At 42.8% G+C, this 25,015-nt stretch overlaps 1 protein-coding gene across 1 annotated transcript in view; it reads left to right on the top strand.

Annotated features, from left to right (window-relative positions):
- Positions 1-25,015, top strand: part of CDC73 (cell division cycle 73) — a 2,122,897-nt gene that overhangs the window by 1,403,317 nt on the left and 694,565 nt on the right. The window lies entirely within an intron of this gene.

Genomic DNA, 25,015 nt, shown 5'->3' with positions numbered 1-25,015 from the left:
TGCCTAAAATTGCCTCCAAAAACAGTATTGGTCAGGTCATTACCCTGCCAGTTTTCTTCCCCAATTTCCAGAACAGGGGTGAAATATGCTCTTCACTTGTTAGATGTCCATAGACAGCTGTATTTGTATTTGGACAGAACAAAATCTTTCTGAAAAACTCCATTGTTAGAAAGGGAAGGCCAGTGCCCAAATTGTAAATGGATCATAGTCTGCATTTCACGTGTATTCTGCTAAGTAAATACCTTTACCTGGTCATGTTAAAGCTCATTGTACTAGATCCCTGTCTACATCTCAAACCTTTCGGGTCTAGAGTTCTGATAGAGGACATTTGTGCAACTGCTACTTGATCGAACTTGCATACTTATACTTTTGTCACACATTACAAGGTAGGTATTGTGTCTAGAGGTCGGGCTGCTTTCAACTCTGCAGTGCTTTGGAATATCCTTCCATGAGGACAACCTGGGGTTACTGTAGCTGGGGACACTCTGTCGCATAGGTTGAGGAATGAATGAAAATGACAATGTCAGATGAAGACATTACATACTTGCCATAACGTTCCATTTGTGTTGTCCATTTTCATTCTTCCTGGACCTTCCCCCCTTCCTCCATCCCCCGTCCCTTTTTGGAAGATTTGCAGAGGTGTTCTAGGAACAGCTGTTCCTTTTGTGCTTCTGGTTCTGTCTGCTCTCTGTCTTCTGATAGTTCTAGCCATCCTTTATGTATTGCTTTTATAACTGCAGCAAACTCGATCTGAGGTAATTTGGAGGATAGGGGCATTATGGGTAAGGGAGGAGCTTGAGAGTCCGATCCTAAGATATAAAAAGGCAGCCGAGACAGATCCAAGGTTCAGATACACAACCATAGTTGATGAAGAATGAAAATGGACAACACAGATGAAATGTCATGGTAAGTACATAATTTTTTTCTTATGGGGCCACACATTTAATTCCTCATTTTTCCAGGAGTCCAATCAGTGGGTCTGTGAAAAATTGCCTGCTAAACAAAAGTTAAGAACAAAGAAACACTTGCATTTCTATGCTGCACCTATAATCATAGTAGTGAATATCCATTAGTAGAGGTGCTAGCCAAATAAGGAACATTAAGAATAACTTATAATTCCATTTTTAAATGTCTTTGCTGCTTAGTATTGACGCTTGATATTGTGAGCATGCTGACAATTTCTTTCCTCATGATTTTGTTAAATTAGGATAATGAAAGAAATAATTTACTCTAAGTGCAGTTCCATCACTTATTACTTTATACTATGTTGATTGGAACTTTTTGGGTCATTTATTTATTTTGGGGTATTTTGACATTGGTTTTGTCTTTAAGGGTTTGGCAATGATTATTTTTCTTTTTTGGGTACTCACTGCATTGGATGTACTTCACTGACCAAAACATGGTTCATCAAGCGATGATAAACACCAATGCACTGTATGAACACGTACAGAAATGCATGACTCTTGCCATACCCAATAGAATCAAGACACTCTCCTCCAAAAAAAAAAAGTATGCCAATCCGGTGGTCCCCTGTCATGATCAAACTCTACAAAAGAAGGCGGAAATTGATGCAGAATAAGTGAAGTCCCAAGACTGGAAAAACTCCCTTATCAGCCTCAACAAAAAGTTGAGATCCCTCATGAAATCCTCTAAAGCTACCTATGAAAACAGAATTGCAGCAGATAGTAAAGACAACCACAAGGCCTTCTGTAGTTATGTAAAGAATCTCCACGGCAATACCCAGATTTGCTCTGAGCTACTGCCCAATGGTACCTCCTATACTGAGCCAACAGATATTGCCAATATACTGGCAGACAGATTCATTGCCAACTTTACCCCCCCCCCAAAAAAAAAAACAGTTACAGTAGGAAGTACCCCAGGGATCATGTCAGTGGCCTTACTTGACAAAGGGACACTGGGAACTAACTTTGTGCAGCATGTTGCCAGGTAATCTTTATTTGCGTAGGCTTATATAGGCTTTGAGGCCGTTAGCCAAGTACACACCTATGAATCTAATACCAGTAAATTGCCAGGCATCCAGTATTACTGCTGCACAGGTTAAAACAGCACTGTCCAAGGCCAAGAATACAGCTTCTGTGGAACCTGACAATATCCCTGGCTGTGTTCTACATGAACTACAGAGTGAACTGGCACCTCACCTGTGTGCCCTGTTCAATCACAACCTCACCTCAGGCTTTGTCCCTACTGAATGGCGCACTGCTACAGTCATCCCTCTCCACAAAGGAGAAACGACTACAGACCCTGGGAACTATATCACCCTATTAGCCTGACAAGTCTGATATGCAAAGCTATGGAACACATCATCATGGACTTAATAAACAAGGATATAGGGAATCTCCAACTCTGGATCCCTCTCACGAAGGGACTCTGGCTGACAAAGTTCGCAGACAATTGCAAGTTGGGGGCCAGTATTAACTCCCCAAGTGATGGTGATATCCAACAGAAAGGCCTCACTGAGACCAATGACTGGTGTCAGAACCGTGACCTTAAGCTCAATGCCAAAAAATGTGTCGTCATCCCCTTTGGGAAAAACCCAGATCCCATGAATTAACACATCGATGGTAGTCCACTGAACACAGAAGGTGTTATAAGAGATCTGGGAATTTTTACGGTGTCTAGTTTCCAGCCCGGTGCCCACCCTTCAAGGAAGGCACACTCACACATGCAACTACCTGCATGTCTTTAAATTCATTTGACCGCGGGGAGGACATGCAGACTCTGCACAGAAGACGCTCCAGCCGAGAATCGAACCGGAGAACAAGTACTAGTTTCCTTCAATTTACTTTTGAGTCTTCAAGTGAAGCTATCTCTTTTCTAGATGTAAAAGTGATGGCAACTTCTGATGGTTTAGAGACTAAGATGTTTAAACCCACTAAGACTAATAGTTTGATACATGCAAAAAGTATGCACCCCAAATATGTTGAGCGAAATATGCTTGAGTAATTTTTTTTAGGTCAGCCAGATAACACACTAGAGACAGTGATATGTATGAGTCCTTTGAAAAATTATCGGATAACCTGAAGAGTAGGGGGTTATACATTAGATAATATTTTTGGAGCACAGAATGAAGCCATCTCTTATAGGGAAACACGTACAAGACCTTTTTTTCACTGTACTGATCCTGAAAAGACTATTAACATGCTGCATGGCTTGAGAATGTGTCTCACTTATTCTAATGATTCATCTTTTATTTGTGATATCGTGAAGAAACACTGGAGAATTTTATTATTTGATGAGAAGTGTAAAAACATACTAGGTGCAACCGTAGTTTACCTTTAGGAATCTGAGGTCTATGAAAAGAATGTTATGCTTTAAGTCTGTAACCTAGAAATTTAAGACCGGGAGTTGATGCTAAAAACTAGGCACCTTCCCCATGCCATCACTGCAACATGTGTACACAGTTGTAATGATATGTTTGTACATCCTGAGACAGGACATGTCTTCGAATTTAAGGACAATGCTTATTGTGGTACATGCAACTTGGTATATTTAGCTTCTTGTGAAGTATAGGATGTTCTACGTTGGGAAAACTAACATATGCTTAAGGGATCAAATACATGAACATCTATACAGTGTAAGTAAACAAGACTAAGAATAATTTTAAATTTTTGGTTTTAGAAATTTGTCAGATGAGTTGCAGGGTAGGTGATATCAAAACTCATACAGAATGCCTAGAAATTAAATGGATGACCATCCTACAGGCAACAGGCAGTAAAGAGTTAAATTAATTTATTCCTTTAAAACCCTTACTTAAATCACGTGACCTTCATCTCTAATTGTTTTATGCTAAGCGAATGAATACTGTTTTACTTGGATCTGATGAAGTAACTGGGCTGGTCGCGCTCATCTTTTATTTTATTGATTTTAAGTGTTATTTATCTGCTTATTAAAAAGAGTACATTGCACCTTCGATTTTTTGGTTTATTTCTATACTTCACTTTATTTTCTTAAAACCACCAGTTGTGCTCCATTTGTTTGTTTTATTTCAATAAACCATGCCAAGTCGAATCTAACTCCTGTACAGACTCTGGAATTTATAGGAGCTTAACTGACTACTACATGTCAAGTGACATCATTACCGCTTCATTACATCACATCATTGAGAAATCAGGTGCGGGCAATCCTGTCTCTTCAACCACCTCCAGCAAAATAAATACTACAGGCTCTTGGGTCAGTGTCAGCTGCCATTCTTCTGGTTCATCTTGCAAGATTCTTTGAGAGTCCTTCAGTAGACAGTGGCAGTACAGTGGATAATCATTTACCATAAAACTCACACCAATTTGCAAACTTCATATTTGTTGGTGGATCCAGTCATCACATGGGGGGTGCAGGGGGGTGGCTTGCCCCCCTGCATTTATGAGTAGAGAGCTTGTGTGTGTGGGGAGGAAGGTGTGTGTGTGTGTGTAGTAGGAGCGCTTATTCAAAGTCTCCGGTGGCGAAATTTTGAATTTCGCACTTCTGAGTGTTCGTTCTTTTCAGGTTTCGACTTTATAGCCTCAAAATGAAATACTGAATTTCTACATTTCAGTATTTCGAGGATATAAAGTGAATCCCTCAGACTGCTTTCTCATTTTGAAGCACATACCAGAGAACGTGGGAGAAACAGACAAATGTAGGTTTTGTAAAGCTGAATTGGAAACCATGGCACACCTTGTTGCTCTGTATGACATACTAATGGCAGAAAGACTATATACTGTAAGGCATAATAATGTGGCAAGATTATTGCACTGGGGATTGTGCAAACATTATGGTATTGAAGTAGCTGAAAAACACTGGAAACATGAGCCACAAAGCATTATTGAAAATGAAGGTTACATTACATGGGGGGGATCATCCATTACCAACAGTTCAAAAGATAGAACCAGATGTAGTGGTCCGTAAAAAGATGACAAAAGTAGCATTGCTCATTGAAATCGCCACACCCAGTAACTACAGTGTCTTGCATACAAAGAGAGACAAAGTCATAAAATGTCAGGGTTTGCAGGCAGAAATGAGAGCAATGTGGAGGAAAGATTCCCAGACAGTCCCAATAGTATTAGGAGCAATGGGTCTTGTAAAAAAGAATCTACATCCTTATGTAGATGTGTTACCAATACATGCAACTCTGTATGAGTTGCAGAAGGAGTCATTACTGGGCACATTGCGGGTGCTGTGAACAGCACTTCTGGCTGATATCAAAGATTGAAACAGTACTAATTTCATGAACTTTAATCGTACTTTAACTTGGGAATGGGGTCCATTCCCATCGTGGTATTAGAAATCCAAAAGATTTGGAGAAATTAAAAAAAGGAGGGACCAAATGCAGATTGGGTCTGAATGGAAAGACGATAAGTCAGCAAGCAAAGGAGAGTAGTATTGCTAAAATTGAATTCATCCTCAAGTCTTGGTGAGTATTTTCATGATGTGGACCCTGTTTTTCACAAAATCTCCCCAAGACTGCATTGATATATATATATAGACTATATTTATATTGCATATATCATGGACAGAAATTCAAAAATTAAAAAAGGTAGCTGGGTGATCAAGACCCAGGATAAAATGCCCAATCCTGGTAGGCGCACTGGTACCAGGACTGGGAAAAATGACAATGCAGAATCCTCAAAATACAGAAACATTCCTACAATGGGGCCAGGCCCAGAGGGAGGATGGCCCCCTGTTGTAGAAGGAAGTAGCAGTCCACAAAAATTGATAGGCCAAAGAAGAGCCATAAAGACGATAGAGTGGGGCGATTGTGAATAAGAAAGAAATTATGTATTGTTACTGTTATGCAAAAAGCCCAGAATTTCCAGACACAAGATATATAAAAAGATTGAGAGAAATTAGAGAATAGGAAAATACTTCCACAGGGAAAAACTGTCAGAAGCCTCAAATAAAAAATTTGTTTTCATCAGTGCAATAGATTTGTGAAAAACAGTATATAGACCAAGAAACTTTGATCTGTTTGGAAAAAAAAGCATCTGAGGAAGTGCGAAAAAATAAACAAAACCTAGAGATTTTTGAAAAGTATAAAAAAGTAATATGGACATGGGAAAGAAAGAGAGATTTGATATGGTGCAGTATTTATGTACAGGTGAAAGCCAAATTAATCAATATAAAGAAGGAAGCCCCAAATATATGTGAAGAGAAATACAGGCAAATGAATCCAGACATGGAAAACTGTACAATGCAAAAAATAGGAAGACAAAGGAAAAGTAGAAAAGGAGATTAGTAATGGAGAAGTTAAAGAAATAGAAACTGAGGTTATGGAGTACCTGCAAAGTGAAGGATTCAGTGTAGAAAATCTAATTCAGAAAGCACCACAGCAGGATAGAGCAATGAACATCCAGTTTAAGGGGAAACCAGTGGAATGGGAAGCAATTGGCCAGGTGCCATATCAAGATATTTTGGAGCCTTCCACAGGAAACCCATATAAATGTTCACGTGAAGCTGGACAGCAAGGGAGGGAACAGGAAACTGACGCAGTGTTGAGGAGTGCTAGGCCAGTGAGTTCACATATAACAGAGCAACAGATGGCATAGGATGAAATTGAAGAAAATGTGCCACAGGAAGATTCTATAGAACTTTCTATAGAATGCCCACAGGAAATGGAAAGCAAAAAATGTGCGCTCGGTTTAGAAGAAATGAGCTAAGAGAAGAGTTGGTAGATTTAATAGAGATAGATAGACATATTAAGATCATTGAAAGAAATGGACGGCAGAAGGCCAGTGAAACCCAAAAAGTCAGAAGTTTGATAAGACAGATGACAGTAATTTGGACTGTCCATAGAAATCCATGCAATATAACAAGTAAACAGGATATGTTACTGTGCAGCTAAATTAATAACTAATACTTCTACCATCATGAAAGTGTCGAATAAAGAAAACTATAAAGCATTTAAAACAAGAAGTGTCACTGTTGGAAGACTATAGAAGAGGAAACGGATCAACAAAAATATGTAAAAAGATAGATGTGATAAAAGCAATGCACAGTATTAGACGAGATCAGTTTGTTTGCATTTTCGGCTTTTCCCAGATGTTCTTCGTGTTTCACTGTTGCAGTCATTACATTTGGGTAATCTGCTGGCAGGTTGCCCTCAAGTCGGCCTGAGTAACAAAGTCTTGGGTCCTGCGTAGGTTGCTGTCTCCACTTCCATGACGTCAGGTCGTCGTCAGGGGTATAAAACATGCAGCCGACGCCATTTTAATCAGTCTTTCTTGCCGCGCAGCCTGAAGCAGTTCGCAAGTGCTGGTCGGCCGACTCCTGACGTTTTCATTTTACAGTTTCAGAACCGAAGTCTTCAAACTAAAGCTAAGTACCCCATTGGGGAAACTTTTTCTTGCTCCTTACCAATGTCAGTAAATTTAATAATTGTATTACTTGTGGGAAGCAAATTACCTCATAAGGATTTTCATTTGTACTGTATTCCTTGCCTAGGCCCTGACCACAATGTGCCTTGCTGTCAGTTTTGTGCTAAATTTAACCAACGCACTATTAAGCGTCGGTATAGTTTTGCTTCTAAATACTTTGGTTCAAGATTTAACTATCCTGAAATGTTGACGGTTAGCAATCCGACTACCAGAATTCACAAAAAACGCAAAGAAAAAGACAGACAGACCTTCGAGGTCCAAAACCGATGACTGAGCTTCTCCTAAGCCAGTTGCTGGTTCGCCGGTACTCAGTGAGGTGCTTTTGCAGCCCCTGATGCCCACTACTTTTGAGTCGCAGGCCTCTACCGAAACCCATTCGGAGTCCGGTATGCCGTGAGATTCTTCAAGTATTGAACCCTCGGATGTCTCTCCCTTGGATGGGTCTGGAGCCGCTGAGCAGGCACCGGCCTCTGAGGGTGTTTTCAGGCTTAAAGATTTGTATATTAAACTGACGCCATCATCAAAAACAAGGCCAAAACCAGCTTCTGTGTCTAAAAAAACGATGCATGAGCCATGTGCTCAGGCCCCTATGCCTTTAAAACAAATGATCAAAATGGCTGAGGATTTAATTACCTTGATCAGGGGTTCCCAACCCCCTCCTGCTAAGAGGCCTAGGCAGTGCACTGATTATGAATCTTCAGATCAGGTTTCCATTTCTTCTGATTCCTCTTCTGATCAGGAATTTTCTATTCTCCCTTATGTGGACTCTGATGCAGAAGAATCCATCCCTTCTGCTTCTCCTCCTGAGGATTTTTCTTTTGGAGAGACTTTGCATACCTTAAGGGAACATTTTCATTGGGAGAGTCAGGATTTTTCAGAATCCAAAAAGAGGCTTTGGGATTTTCTTCTTCTTCCTCAGCATAGGCCTTTGGCTATACCTCCTGTTTTAGACATTGTTGATGTTTTCTCAGAATCCATCATGGCTCCTGATTCCCTGCCTCTGGCTCCTAGTAACCCAGACAGATATTACAGGGTTCCTGACTTCCACAAGTTTCTTTTCAAAAATCCTTCTGCTGACCCTGAAACTATTTCTCAGGGTCCCAAGGGTGTTAAGGCTTCTACTGCTAAAAATCCTACCCCTTCTGATAGAGACTCCAGGGTGCTAGATAGATGGGGTAAGGTGGTTTATACATCTGCAACCTTGGCAGTCAGGGCTTTAAACTGTCAATTTCATATGCTTAAATATCAGCAGCATGTCATGGACTTACTGAAACAGAAAATGATGTTGATTTCTGATTGTGTGGAAATTAGTTAGAGGATTTATTGCATTCAGCTGAACATGTTGGAAAGCATACTTTGCAATGTGGATGTCCTTCATGGATGCATCTGCAGTCATAAAAAGCATCAGCCGACGCCATTTTCCCCAGTTTTTCTTGCAGCGGCCAAGCAGGATCCAGAGATTACTTCGACTCTTTCTTGCCTCAGCCGATGTCAGAAAAAGTTAACAATTGTTTAACCCTTACTGTCTGCCTTGTTTAGGCCCAGCCCACGGCGTAGAGCAGCCTGTCCTGCCTGCCTCTTTCAACCCCGGCGAGCGGCAGAGCGCCGGTCGGGTCGTGCAGAACACAGGGTACTGATTTAAAACTGATCAAAGTACAGCTGAACCTATTCTTACAACTGAGGCCCCTGCTACAACTCTTGAATCGACCTCAGAAATTGTACCCACTACGGTGGTTGACTTATCAGACACCATCCCTTGGATGTCTCTACAGCAGCCATGTCCATTAAGGCAAAGCAGCCAAGACTACTAAATCAGTGCCTGTTAAACCCCCACATCCAGGCCCTCTTCTAGTTCTCAAATGCTTTCTTTGGCAGAAGATTTAATTTCTTTAATTAGAGGATCTCAATCTCACCCAGACAGGGCCTCTCAGCCCCAGAGAAGAGACCTAGGGCAGAGCCCCTGAGCCAGTGTCTTCTGATGATTCTGCTGATGAATCAGACATAACTGACCAGCCAGAGGCTCCTTCTCCAATTTTGAAGATTCTGATGCTGAAGAATCCATTCCAGCTGCTTCCCACCAGAAGAATTCTCCTTTGGGAAACCTTGCATGCCATGCGAGAACAGTTCAATGGCAGCAACAGGATTTTCAGACTCCAGAAAAGACTTAGGACCTTTCTGCACCTCCCACAGCACAGGCCCTTGGCTATACCTCCTGTTCTCTCTGTGGTGGATGATGCTTTCAATGATGTTTGCCCCTGCCAAACCAGACAGATTTTACAGGGTGCCAGATACTCATCACCACCCCCTCTTGCAGACCCAGAAACTATATCCCAGGGTCCCAAGGCAGTAGCGACCACAGCTAAAACCCTATTCCTTCTGAAGGGAAGCAGTCATTAGACAGATGGGGTAAAAGGTCTACACTTCAGCTACTCTCTCAGCTAGAGCTTTAAACTGTCAGTTTCACATGATACAATACCAAGAGTTTATGCTTGATCAGTTAACTAAAAACTAACCACTGATGAATCTCTTGATAAGAAATATGTATTAGAGATGGTAAATAACATACAACAAGTTAGCAACCATTCAAATGTGGCTATGATGCACTGGAGGCTTCATTTAGATCAGCCATGACAGGCACAGTGATAAGAAGGCATGCATGGCTAAAGGAACAAGCTTTACTGGATCATGTTAAAGCTAAGTTGCTAGATGCTCCTATGGACAAGACAAGTTTGTTTGGTACACCTGCCCAGCAGGTTATGAAGAAAATGGAAGAAAAGGCAAAATCTGTTCAAACTGTCAAAGATTTCTTGCAGGTTCAACCCCAAGGTTTAGCAGGAACTGGCCTGCCAAAATTGGTCCTTTCCTGACTCCACAAAATTTCAAACCAGAGGCAGAAACCAATCCAGAGGAGGGGCCTACAGAGGCGACAGTGGCAAGGTAACAACAGAGGCACAGACACAGCCACTGCCACTACATCAGCACAACCACAGTGACTTAATCCTAACTCCGCCTAGGGAACAAATAGCAGCTCCTCTAGGCGGAAAGTTAACCTTATTTTCAAAGAACTGGCACTACATAACAAAAGACAAGTGGATTTTACAAACCATAGATCAAGGTTACGGTTTCACTTCCACACTTTACCAGTCAAAGAGGAATGCCAAATCTACCTCCAAATCAAAAACAGAGGCTGATAATGGAGTTAGCAAACATGACAGCTGTGGAAAGAGTGCCAACAGCAGAACAAGGAAAGGGGTTCTATTCCAGACTATTCCTAGTTCCAAGAAAGGAAAAAGTTACCTGTCCACCTTAAATACATACATCATTGTCCCAAAATTCAAAATGCTGACCCTACAGCAACTTCTTCCCATGCTGGGCAAGGAGTCTTGGCTGGTAACTCTAGATCTCAAGGAGGCATACCTGCACGTCCCCATTCTAGCAATCTGCAGAAGATACCTTAGATTTCTTGCAGGATCAGAGCACTATCAATTTTCAGCCAACAGATTTACAAAGGGTCATTTACTTGCTACAGGACTGGGATACACAGTCAATTTACAAAAGTCAAGGCTGATACCATCCCAAACAAGGACATTCTTGGACACAGTACAACAAATGGCATTCCTGACTACAGAAAAACAAAAGAACTTCCTCTTTACCTCTTGGCACTAACAAAACTGAACAAGTTAACAGCAAGAAAAGTTCTGCAGGCCTTGGGCTTCATGGCATCATGCATAATCTTGGTCCCATTTGCCAGACTACATATGAGAAACTACAGTGTGTACTAAGAATTTATGGTCCCAACACAGACAGTCTAGAAACAGAAATTCCACTAATTCCATGCTTAAAACAGGAGTTAGATGTCAACCAAGCCAGACCATCACAACAGGCGCCTCAGACCTAGGATTGTGGACACAGGATCAACTTCACCTACACATCAATATAAAAGAAATGCTGGCAGTAAAACTGGCAATCCAAAAGTTCAAACCATTCCTCAAAGAGGGCCAGTTGATGATAAGGACAGACAACACCACAGTCATGTGGTACATCAACAAACAGGGAGGCACCATTCATACCCCCTATGCAGAATGACCTTGGGCTGTGGACCCTGGCACTCAGCTACAACATTCAGTTACAGGCAATATTTGTAGACAATACTCTAGCAGACATATTAAGCAGAACCAGCTGCACCGGACATCTTCAAGACCATCTCAAAGAAATGGGGAATGCCACAGATAGACCTATTCGCATCACCTCTCAATCACCAGCTCAAAAATTCTGCACAAGGACATTCCACCCACTAGCATGGAAAGTGGACTCACTCTCCTTCAACTGGAAAGGCCTAACAGCATACATTCCACACCTCTTCCTTTGATACACAAGGTACTACTAAAATCAAGGAAGAACGTCCAAGGATAATCCTGATAGCTCCAAACTGGCCAAGACAACACTGGTACCCACTACTGAAGAGCATGTCTCGAACAATATCCTGATGCCTTTGATGTTAACTCAGAACAACTACAGCATTGACTGCATGGAACATCACATAGCAGCAGCTAATCCAGAACTTTCCCAAAGAGTTAAAGACATTATTCTTGACCTTCAACAAGAAGGAACTATGCTGGAAAATGGAAAAGGTTTGTCATTTAAGAGGAAAAGATGTGTCAAACATAGATATGCCTAACATTCTGGAGTATCTGGCGAACTTCTTCATTCAGGCCTGTCCTACTCCTCTATCAAGATACATGCATCAGCTATTTCAGCAGAATACAGCTTTGATCCACCTGTTTTTCACCCTTTGCTCAGGCAGTTCCTCAGAGGAATCAAGAATGTAAAACCTCAAACCACCATTACCATTTAAACTTTGTGCTAGAAAAGTTGACACTATCACCCTTTGAACCAGCAGCAACAGCAGACCTACAACACCTGTCATGGAAAACTGCTTTCCTACTGGCAATTACTTCAGCAAGGAGGGTTTCAGAACTACAGGCCTTAATGGCAGTGCAACCCTTCCTAATCTTCCACCAAGATAGAGTGTCCATGAGGACTAATCCTACATTTATGCCCAAGGTGGTATCCAGAGTATCTTTAAACCAGGCAATGGAAGGAAAAGCTATTTCAAACAGACAATCTCCAAATGGATAGGAAACTGCATACGATACTGTTACTCCTTCCATGGAAAACCAATTCCACAGAACATAAGACCTCATTCTACAAGGGCAACAGCCACTACCACAGCCTTCTTACGAGGAGTGGCAAAAGAAAGATTTTATGAGGCTACTTGGACCTCCGTGCATACATTTGCCAAGCATTATAATTTGCCTCTATATTCCAGATCAGGAGTGGGGTTTGCCACTGCTGTACTCCAAGGGACCCTAAAGACACCATAATCTACTTTTATGCTGCTCCGCTAGTTGGCTATGGTATTCATGACTGCAGATGCATCCATGAAGGACATAGTACAGTTTTGTACCTACCATAAATGTAGATGTCCGAACTGGATAGCATCTGCAGTCAGGATTACCCTCCCTCCCTCTGTGGTACTCCTAGGGTGTTTACCCTCCTAATAGCTAGCTGTTGGGGAGTCTTTTATGGTGTATTTGTTTGTATATATGTACATATATGCTTATTTTTGTGTTTACCTCTATCTATTTGGAAACATTGGCATCTATCCAAATTTTAGCCTGCAAGAGGGCTACTGGCATCTGGGGCAAGAAACACTGAGGAAAATGGCGTCGGCTGATGCACCAACAGAGATGTGCAGGGCTGCCTGACGACAGGACAACCCACTTGTTATGACTGCAGATGCTATCCAGTTCGGACATCTACATTTATGGTAGGTACAAAACTGTACTTTTTGATTCCTTGGAGGCCTCTTGCAGAGCCACCGTAACTGGATCTGTGATAAGAAGGCATGCTTGGCTCAAGGAGCAAAGTCTGAGTGATCATGTTAAAGCTAAATTGTTGGATGCTCCTTTACAGCAGGACAGTCTGTTTGGTAATGAGGCAGAAGAAGTTTTGAAAAAGATGAAAGACAAAGCTAAATATATGCAAACTGTAAAAGATTTCTTGCAAGTGCAGCCACCTAGATTCAGTAGGCACTGGCCTACTAAAAATTGGTCCTTTACAGTACCCAACAGAGCCGCTCAGGTCAAACCCAGAAACTCCAAGGGCTCCAGGTTTCAGTCACAATGATCTTACAGGACAAAACAATGGGGTGCCTCCACCTCCAAATCAGCAAATAGCAAAGCACCACCCTACGGTAAACGGTCTCAATGACTTCCCACTGCCATTTCCAAGCACTTGTCTTTCGGCAGCCCCTTTGGGGAGGAAACTAGCACTTCATGCTCAAAATTGGCATGTAATTACCCAGGACAAGTGGGTCTTAAATATAGTATCCCAGGGGTACAGATTTCATTTCCACACGTTGCCAATTCCAAACGGATGGCCAGATCTGCCTCCAAATCAGTGGGCGGAGGCACAGAAACAAGTCATGTCCCTCATGGATATGGGGGCTATTCAACCAGTGCCAGAAAAGGAAAAAGGACAAGGTTTTTATTCAAGACTTTTCCTGGTACCCAGAAAAGCCAAGTCATGGCATCCAATTCTGGACTTGTCCGTTTTAAATACTTTCCTGGACATTCCAAAATTCAAGATGCTAACTACAACAGCTACTGCCTATGCTAGGCAAGAATGCCTGGTTGGTAACTCTAAACCTAAAAGAGGCTTACCTGCATATCCCAATCAGGGAATCTTGCAGGAGATACCTCCGCTTCAAAGCAGGCTATTTGCATTACCAGTTCTCTGCACTGCCTTTTGGCTTATCTACTGCACCCAGGGTCTTCACAAAGTGCTTGGCACCAGTGATTGCATTTTGCACTCAAAGAAACATTAAAATTTATCCTTATCTGGACGATTGTGTAATTCAGGCAGAGGACAAAGGACACTCTTCTACAACATCTGGCATTTGTAAAAAGGCTTCTAACATGCCTAGGGTACACCATAAACAAAAAGAAGTCACAACTGGTACTCTCCCAAATAATTACATTCCTGGGTGCAAGCTTGAATACAACTGCCCAGATGGTTTACCTCACGCCAGACAAACAAATTCAATTGATAACATACTTCAAACAAGTGGCCACAAAAACCCAGCTATCTGCAAGACAAGTTCTGCAGGCTTTGGGGTTCATGGCATCCTGCATTCTACTAATTCCATATGCAAGACTGCATGTGAGGAAACTTCAGTGGTACCTAAAAAGCTTATGGAGTCAGCATTGTCACAGCCTGGAAACAATGATTCCTCTCATTCCTTGCCTGCAACAGGAGTTCCTTTGGTGGGCAAAGGCCTGTCACCAAAACAAGGTACTGTCATTCATTTTACCCCCTCTCACCCAAACCCTGACTACAGACGCATCAGACTATGCTTGGGGGGCCCATCTGGCCAGGAGCTGCATTCAGGGCCAATGGAGCCCAAATCAAATGCACCTACATATCAACCAGAAAGAAATGCTAGCTGTACAGAATGCTCTGACAGCCTTCAAGGACTTCCTTCATCCAGAACAACTACTGATAAAGACGGACAACACCACAGTTGTGGTACATAAACAAGCAGGGGGGTACCCACTCCTACCCCCTTTGCGGACTAGCCATGGCCTTGTGGAACACAACCTTGACTTGCCAAATACATCTACAAGCTCAATTCCTGCCAAGAAAGCAAAATACTCTCGCAGACGACCTAAGCAGAAATCTTATGGACCCACACGAATGGAAACTGGATCCACAAATCTTCAGTATGTTGACACGAAAATGGGGGAGCCCAGACATAGATCTTTTTGCCTCTCCCCAAAACTACCAGTTAGACACATTCTGCACAAGAATTCATCACAAAAAAGCTTGGAAAGTGGATGCTCTATCCTTCAGTTGGAAAAACCTGTCAGTCTATGCCTTTCCCCCGCTGCCTCTGCTCTCCAAGGTTTTACTAAAAAGTCAGACAGGAAAAACCAAAAATGATTCTGATTGCTCCAGACTGGCCTCGCCAACACTGGTACCCACTTCTAAGGAATATGTCACACATTCCTCCGTGGTACTTGTCCCTGACACCTCATCTGTTGTCTCAGCAGAACTATCAAATTCTGCACACTCAGCTACAAACTCTGAATCTTGCAACATGGCTAATCAACTAATTTCACCAATCACATCTCTCAGTAAACCTGTGATGGATGTCATTTTGCAGGCTAGAAGGCCTAGTACTAGAAAATCTTATGCTGATAAATGGAGGAGATTCTGTGCCTGGAACCAAGCACAAGAAATAAACACAGCAATGCCCAATATTCCTTAGATTCTGCAATATTTAACAGAGATGCTTCACAAGGGCCTATATTTTTCTTCTATAAAAATCCATGCCTCTGCCATCTTGGCTCATTACAACACAGAGCCGCCTCTCTTTTCTCATCCTCTGCTAAAGCAGTACCTCAGAGGGGCCAAAGATCTGATACCTCCCAGGAGAGCACCAACTCATACATGGGACCTCAATTTTGTGCTGGAAAAACTCACCCTACCTCCTTTTGAACCAGCTGCTACTGCAGACATAAAATGTATTTCTTGGAAGACAGCCTTCCTTTTAGCAGTCACTTCAGCTAGAAGGATTTCAGAACTACAGGCTCTCATGGCAGTGGAGCCTTTCATTATCTTTTATCCGGACAGGGAGGCCCTCAGGACCAATCCTTCTTTTATGCCTAAGGTGGTATCCAATGTGGTTCTTAACCAGACCATTCATCTGCCAACTTTTTTCCCAAATCCGCAGAACAAGGGGGAGCGGATTCTGCATTCATTGGATGTACACAACTAAGACTCTACTTGAACAGGACAAAATCTCTAAGAAAGTCTGAGCAACTACTGGTGGTATTTGCTGCAGGGGCAGAGGGGAAGGCTATCTCAAAGCAGACTATTTCAAAATGGATAAGCCATTGTATTAGTTTCTGCTACATGCACCATGGTAAACCTGTCCCCAAGGGGATCAGATCCCATTCCACCAGGGCTGCATCTACTTCGGCAGCTTTTCTCAGATGGGTTCCTACCAGAGACATTCTAGAAGCTGCTACTTGGAGCTCAGTTCATATATTCACAAAACATTACCATTTACCTCTCTTTTCTAAATCCAGGGCAGGCTTTGCCTCTGCTGTCCTGCAGGGCCTTCTTGCTGCTCCTATTGCTGTATAATTCCATCTTCCCATCCATAGCTTTGGGATTCTACCCAAATGTAATGACTGCAACAGTGAAACACGAAGAACATAGTACAGTTGTGTACACTTACCATAAATGTAGATGTTAGAGTATATTCACTGTTGCAGTCCGGGTTACCCACCCGCCAGCCCCCTTTCTTCTCTATTATTATACCTCTTCTTTCCTTCATTATGCTATAAAGCCTTTTTGGTGTATTTGTTTTTAGTTGGAGGTAAATTTTTTGTGTTTTAAATCACACATATATATATATTTGCTCCCCATTTGGGAGGCACCTGACATCTGGGGCAAGAAAAACTGATTAAAATGGCATCTGCTGCATGTTTTATACCCCTGACGACCTGACGTCCTGGAAGAGGAGACAGCAATTGATGCAGGACCCAAGACTTTGTTATTCAGGCCGACTGAGGGCAGCCTGCCAGCAGATTACCCAAATGTAATGACTGCAACAGTGAATACACTTGAACATCTACATTTATGGTAAGTGTACACAACTGTACTTTAGGGGTCGCCACACCGGAACTCCGGTCCGCTAATGATTGGCAGTAGATTTTTTATGGTGCTGAGTTGCCAGCCCTACCTTCAGCGAAGGCCTGCCCATTCACGCATGTCTTTTCAGAGGCCACTCGACCACGGGGAGGACATGCAGACTCTACACAGAAGGCATTCCAGCCATGAATCGAACAGGAGAACCTTTTGCTGTGAGGCAACAACGCTACCACTGTACCACGCGGCTTCCTATTAGAAGAGATCAGTATCTATTGGAAATAAACTAAAAATCTCAGCACAGGCGGAAAAACTTAGAAGATACACAGATAAATATAAAGGAAAAGTGTTTTCCTTCTCAGACCTCCAGTAAAGGATCCCTCTCCTCCTTGGGGTCTGAAATTGGTCCTTCAGAGATTAACTCCGGAACCCTTTGAACTGGCAGACAAATGCAATATGAAGTTTCTTTTTTGGAAAACTTTTTTTTAGTATCCCTTCAGCCAAAAGAATTTCTGAGCTCCAAGCTTTATCGGCTAAGCCCCCTTATATTATTTTCCTTGTGGATCAGCTCTTCCTTTCTACCTAAAGTGGCTACGGAGACCGACATTAATCAGTCCATTCAATTTACCCGTTTTCTTTCTGAAATTTACTAATAAGGGTAAATACATGCTTCACCTTTTTGAAGTTCACAAACAATTACGTTTTTATCTTCACATATCAAAACAGTACAGGAAGTCTGATCAGCTGTATGTATCCTACTCCCCTAACTGGTTGGGTCAGCGGTCTACAAAATTACTCTGGCCAAATGGATTACTGATTGTATCTAGTTGATTTATTCTAAAAAAAGGTTTTTAATTGCCTTGTCCTCCCAGATCTCATTCCACTAGATCCTTGGCTACTTCATCTGCCTTTTCCTCAAGAACGTCCATTGATGATATTTGCACTGCTTCCACTTGGTCCAAGATTCATACCTTTGTCACACAGTACAAATTAGACAATTTGTCTTGCCAGTGCTCTGGCATGTCCTTCCTTGAGGGCCTCCCGAGAGTTATGTAGATTGAAAAGGACAACAGATTTAGAAGTTATGTATATACCATAACTTGGCATCTGTGTTGTCTGTTTTCATTTTTCCTCACCTTCCCTCACAGACATTTTTGGATGATATTCAAACCATCATTTTCCTGGTTTGAGCCTCAGTCTTTTCTTCTGTCTGTCCTGTCTGTATAACACAGTGGGCAGTAAGGCAGCAAACTTGATCTGAGGAGTTGGGGATGGGATGGAGCATTATGGGTAGAGGGAGGAGCTCAGGATTTGGATCTGGAGTCTTGTATATGCGGCCAAGTCGGATCCGAGGATCGGATCCTAGACCCATTTGTGAGGAAGAATGAAAGTGGAAAACACAGATGTGAAGTTATGGTAACTACATAACTTGTAATCGTCACTGTAGTTGGCCAGGAAGGCAAGTTTTACATTTATTAAGTTTTTGGTGCCAGCTGTTGTCAATCCACACTACTGAAATATTTCATCTTAAATCCCAAATCAATCTATTTTGCTGTTTCTTAAAAGTTTTCTATCCGGTTGCAGCATCTTTTATACGGGCAAGATTCAAGTAACTTGGCTTCTCAGGAGAGATTTTAGAAACCACAGCTGTTGTGCCCATTTTCACAGGCACAGAATCAGTGCAAGACCCCTCATGTTTCACAGTCAGATCAGCCAGCCTGCAGCTTGCTCAAGTTCTTGGACTGTTTCAAGAATAGTTTTTTGAATATTTGCTGAACACACAACCAAAGCTTCAAGGATTTAATATTGCATAAGTAAGGTAGCTGTACGTATCCATGTGTTTTGATTTCCATATGATGTAGGAAAGTGCTCAATGTTTAAAGTAAGTCATTTCTGTCCAGGTTGGCATTTTTGTTTTTCAGTATTTTTTTTTTGTGCTGGGTGTAAAAATTTGGTCTTGGCATTTTTCTTGTATAACTGCCTGATGCAGCAAAACCAGATCTGATGTTGTCCCTTTTCATTCTTGCTCACAAATGGATTTGCATCCGACTCTGCCGCATACAGAAGACTTTGGAGCCAATTCTCAAGTTTCTGCCTCTACCCATAATGCTCTGTTCTCCCCGTCTCCTCAGATCTTTTTTATCGCCATCATGGTAAGGCAGAGGTTCGTTCTCTAGCTGGTATGCAATAGATTTTGTCTAGTTTTCCCTCAAATTTTTGCCTAAAACTTTCCTCTTTTACTGTTGGTTAGTAACTGCTTCTTTCCTCCCTTGTAGCTGTTGCTGGAGTCAGGGTTTTCACTTTCTTGTTCTCTTCTCCTGAATGTTTTTCTCCTGATCTTGGTAACATTGTCAGTACTTTTCCTTTTCATTCCTGAGTTCTCTATATGACAAAACAAAAAAAAAGTGTGTAGTACATTAACTTTTTTTCCCATAGGTGACGCTGCTTGTTTTCCTCTCATTAGTATGTCTGAGAAACCTGCTGGATTCAAGACCTGAGCTTCTTGTAGGCATAAGAACCCGAACTCTGATGCCAACAAGAAGTGTGTTTATTGCCTGGGAGCGGACGATCTTACAACTTGTGCTATTTTTTTTGGTTGACTGAAAGTCCGACTAGGACAGAGCTTATTTTCAGCAGGGGGCTGAGGAGAAACGCTCCAGACGCATATCTTTGGATTTAGATGCACCTTGAGGCATCACTCAGATGTAATTTGCTCCACTTTTAACCTCACAGCTGTGTCGGACCAGTGTAATAAGTTAATTAATTCACTCCAGTGGAGCTCAAGAAGTTTGCAATGCAACTTTCAATGAGCGGAGCGTAAGCCTTTTGACAGATTCAAATTTTGTCCTCACATTTCAAACAAATGTTCATATTTTTGGAACCGTAGGGGTTATGAAATAAGAATAAATGGCAAACTCTTCAGTACAAACTATTTTATAGTAATAGTATTTTTTAGCTTCTAGGTTTTAAACCAAATTGTATAAGTCACAGTAACGATTGCATTTGTAATATTTTGTAAATATCTTACAGTATCTCAGCAACCACTCAAGTTACACACATACTGTCAGCAGCATATTATTAGTCTACCTGAGAACTTTCATATGAGGCTAAGGAGTTCTATCTGTGTTACTTGGTTGTTGAGATATTTAAAAAAAATGTGAAAATTATATCCATATAAATTAATATAATAAAAACAGCAGTTAATATCTATTTATCTGCACTAAACAGAGGTCAAGTATTAATGCAGATGAGTCTGCCATTGTGTAAGCTTTAGGATTAAATATTTTAAAGCCTTGTACATATCATGGTTTTGAAATCATTGATGCAAATATGAGCAAGCAATATTTGATGCCGAGTGGCGTCAGTAGGAGTTAACTGCAGATGCACCTTGAGGTGTCACTCAGATGTAATGAGTTAATATTAAAAGGCTTTCTTCCTGCTGCTTCTGCAGCTCAAACCCTCTCCAAAGCCCTCCAGCAAGTTTCTTCGGACTCCACGAAACTTATCTCTTCAAAAGTCCCCAAGGGCTTCTTCTGAGCCATTAGAGAAGCTTAGGAAGGTTTTGGATCGGACCACCTTGAATCCGAAGTCCATTGGACCACCTTCAGATCCACAGTCCTCATCGGATCCGACAGGCTCGGCTACTATTGTGAGCTCCCATTTATCTTGTATTTCCTTCTCGGATCCTAAGCCTTCGGATCCAAAAAGCAAAAGTCATACTCCAGAGTACACCCTGAAACCTGTATCTCCTTTCCCAATCACTCAACTTTTCCAGATACAGAGGAAGCACTCTCATCTACCATCCACAGCGTCTTCCAGGTCTTTGAGGAGTGTGACAAAGACTGAAGTGGTTAGGCTGATGTGTAAATTTCTCAGGGCTCAGATCCAGATGGGGGTTCTGCCAGCTCCATTTCCTCATGGATCTGTGAGTGCCACTGCTAAACCCATTTTTTCTCCTCCTCCAATGTGACCAGTGGTTTTGGAGTACCAGGATATGAGATCCCCAAGAGGTTCGGCATTGGTCCAAGGAAAGTACCCTCTTAGACTCTGATGGTGTCTCTGACTGGCTCTACTCAAATACCCTCTGATTAGAGCAGACCTTGGATTCGAGAGTTTGACCTTTGATCTGAGGGGTTGGGTTCAGCCCTGACTTTGTCAGGTCCATCCCTTCCTGTCAGAGTCTCAGCCCTGGACAGCTCAGATCCAATTCTTTCCATGAGACTCAGATTCAGGGACGGCCCCGACCTTGCTTCTTCGGAGACTTCTGCTCTGAGGAGAGACGTTTTCCTTGCCCATCAGCATTCAAGGTGGTAGAAAGGGCTTTCCCTTTGCACAGAGAACCATCCTGTCTTATCACTGATCCTAACCATCACCCCTTGTTGGGTCTGAGCTCTGAGCCCATTAGACTTGTTCCACAGATACAGCAAGTTCTGGGAAGTCAACAAACAGGCTCCCTAGAGGAATTTCCCCCCTCTTCTGATACCTCTCCCGACCACCCCATGGAAGAAGTCCCTCAGAAGAGGGACATGTAAGAGGAGACACGTAGCCTTGCCCATGGAGTTTCTCACGGAAGACACTGATTTTGATGAGGGAGAAGGATCCTCCAGATCACCACCCAATGACATTTCCTTTGGAAATATGCTTGAAATCCTCAAACAGAAGGGAGGCTTGTCTTCCAATCTCCTCCTCCTGAAGAATCAGTGTTTGTGGAGGCTTTCCGTGCTGGACCATCTATGTCTTTGGTAAGCTCCCCCCCCCGCGCAGATGAACTTACTCACTTGGTTTCCCACCTGCTTGGAAGGAGCTGGGCACGGTTGAGCTTGTCCCCAAGCACCTGAACAAATTTCTGGTCCCTCCTGCTGATAGACCCCCCACTGGAGCAAAGGAGTCCTGTTTGATGCTGTAGTGGTGGTGGCAGCCACCAAGAAGGAGCTAGTTGAACAAAGCTCCATGGTCTGTCTGCCAAACAGGGAGTCCAGCGCAATCTACAGATGTTTAGAGAGATTTGACTATGGAAATATGAAATACTCTGAGTCTGTCTGTGGAGGATCTCAAAAATGATTTCTCAGCATCTTCGCAACTGGCCACTCTACATTTCATTACTCATGCATCGATGAGGTTGATGTCCCACGCAGTGGAGGGTGCCTCATGAACTTGCCGGTTCAGGCATGTTCATTTGGAGTCGTGCTTGGATGAAGCTTTGTGACTTTGAGGAACCCTTCAAGACATCCTTTGTCGATGCCTCCTTTGATGACTCTTCCTTGTTTGGGTCATGGCTCTTCCTTGTTTGGGCCATCCTTTAGAGACTCTCACCCACAGTGAACAAGAAGGAAAGACTCTGCCATAGGAATCAAGGTTTGTACCCCTCAGCATACTTTGTGTAAACCAATGAGGTGGTAAGATGTGGTTCCGAAAATCTCCGGGACATTTCCAGGATTTGCACGGGGATAGTTCCTCCAGAGGCAGAGAAGGAAACTTCCATGGAAGACATTGTCCTTGAGGCAGAGGGGGACTCGCAGAATCAGGGCTTCAGATATTTCTTCTCTGATAGGCCATATCAGCACTCCTGAAGCATTGCCTGGATGTCCACCTCTGGAGGCAGTTGGGAGTCATTTCTCTTTGCACCTAGATGCCTGGAAAGAAATCATAAAAAATTCATGGGTGCTGAGAATCACATCCAGAGGTTACTGCATACCATTTCCCCTTCCTCGTACTGTCCAAAAAAGGAAGGTGCAGCTCTAGAAATACAAAAGCTGCTCCAGAAAAGTCATCCAGGAGGTACCACCCTACCAGATAGGATTCAGAACCTATTCCCGCTAGTTTTTAGTACCAAAGAAAACAGGGGACCCAAGACCCATTTTGGATCTAAGCAATTAAACCAGTATGTAAAGAAGACGAAGTTCCAAATGGTCATGGTTCAGTCCAGCCTGCCTGTTCTGTGCAAGGATGATTGGATGTGCTCTGTAGATCTCCAGGATGCATACTATCGCACAAAAATGGACAGGTGATCTAGGAAAAGTCTACACTTTCGGCTGGGAGCCACTCATTACCAGTTCAGAGGACTGCCTTTTGGACTCACCACAGCCCCCAGAGTGTTTGCCAAATGCATGGCAGTAGTGACAGCTCACTTGAGACTCAAGGAATTCCAGTTATTTCCATATCTTGATAATTGGCTCCTCACTGCCCCATCCAAGCATCAACTTTTACAAGCCAGAGACTACCTGCTGCACCTTAGGCATCTCGATAAACCATACCAAGTCGAACCTAGTCCCAGTACATATTCTGGAATTTATAGAAACCCTCTTGAATACTGCAACTCATGTGGTGTCCTTACTTCTCCATCGCATCACATCCTGTAATTTGAGACTTCAGGCTGACTCAGACCATACTATCCCATCCATCTTCTCCAGCATGATTAGTACTACAAGCTCTTGGATCAGTGTCAGCTGCCATGCTTCTAGTCCCTCTAGCAAGGTTCCTTATGCAAATCCTTCAGTGGACATTGGAGGTGCAGTGGTCCATACTTTACTAGCCCCTGTTGTTTCCCATAAAACTCACCCCAGTCTGCAAACATCATATCTGCTGGTGGATTCAGTTCAACGACCTGTTTCTGGGCAAACCATTTACCTTGATGCCCCCAGTTGCCACTGTGACCACAGATGCTTCCCAGCTGGGTTGGGGGGGGCATTTCTTGGGAAAGATGGTCCAAGGAACATAGGACCCTCTGAAGACCAAGTTGCATATCAGTGTCATAGAGATGAGAGCAGTCCTGCAAATGTTGCAAGCATTTCAGGATGTTCTCCATCTAGGGACTACTGCAGTTCAGACAGACAACATGCCAGTAGTCTGGTACATCAACAAACAAGGAAAAACCCGATCTTACTTCTGTGCAGAGAGGCTGTGAATGTTTGGGAATGGGTGATTGCTTCAGATCGCTTTCTCATTGCGACACATCCTGGGTAGAACCAAAGAACTAGCAAACAAGCTCAGCAGGTCCATTCTAATGCCCCATGAGTAGTCTCTCAATCTGTCATTGGCAGATTTGATCTTCAGCCGCTGTGGTCAGCCTTGCTGTAACCTATTTGCCTCACCCTTCAACAACATGTGCACCAAATATTTCACTCTGATCCCCTCTCTGGGGGAGTTGCCGAGGGATGTTTTGTGTCATGATTGCCCCGTGGGCCTCCTGTATGCTTACCCCTCTTTCCTCTGATTCCAAAGTTCTTAAAGAAAGCAAGCAGATTGAAGAGCTCGTTCATCCTCATTGCCCCCTTCTGGCCTCGACAGGTATGGTTCCCTTTCCTTTGGTCTCAGTTGATACTGGAACCCACTCAGAATCTTCTGGCCCGTCCATCGAGAATTCACCACTCCAGTCTCCACCCGTTCAAACTGACTGCATATTTTCTTCACTTCCAGTAATAGATAGTCAAGACTTGCTTCCCCAGTTTTTGAAGTTATCTGCCTCCCAGAAGGCTTCTACTAAGAAGGTCTAAAAAAGCAAATGGAAAAGATTTTCTGTTTGGACTTTCAGTTAGGATATTGATAGTTTTTCAGTGCCTATTTTGGCCATTCTTCTCTTCCTAACAACTCTTTTTAAAGAAGGGGCTTGTTTTTTTTTTTTTTTGCTATTAAGCTACAGTTGGCAGTGATATCTAATTTCCATTCTGGAAACAAATCCCTATCCCTGGCTTCGTCCAGATTGTGTAAAGCCATCATGAAGGGAGTCTTTCTTCTCAGACCCCCAGTAGAAGACCCCTCTCCACCTTGGGACCTTACTGTGGTTCTTCAGGTTTTAGGTTCATAGGTTCATAGGTTCATACTAGGCTATCTGCCCGAGGGCATTTACAAGCCTAGCCCATAGTTTTGTGGCTTACGCCACCCCTTTAGTATGGGGAACTATACCCATTATTTTGCTGTGCCTCTGTCGA

Source organism: Protopterus annectens, chromosome 10.part0 (genome assembly GCF_019279795.1).
Source record: "Protopterus annectens isolate FY-2018-M chromosome 10.part0, PAN1.0, whole genome shotgun sequence".
Classification (NCBI taxonomy): Eukaryota; Metazoa; Chordata; order Ceratodontiformes; family Protopteridae; genus Protopterus; species Protopterus annectens.
The sequence above is the reverse complement of the archived record's forward strand: the minus strand, read 5'-3'. Positions and strand labels throughout refer to the sequence as shown.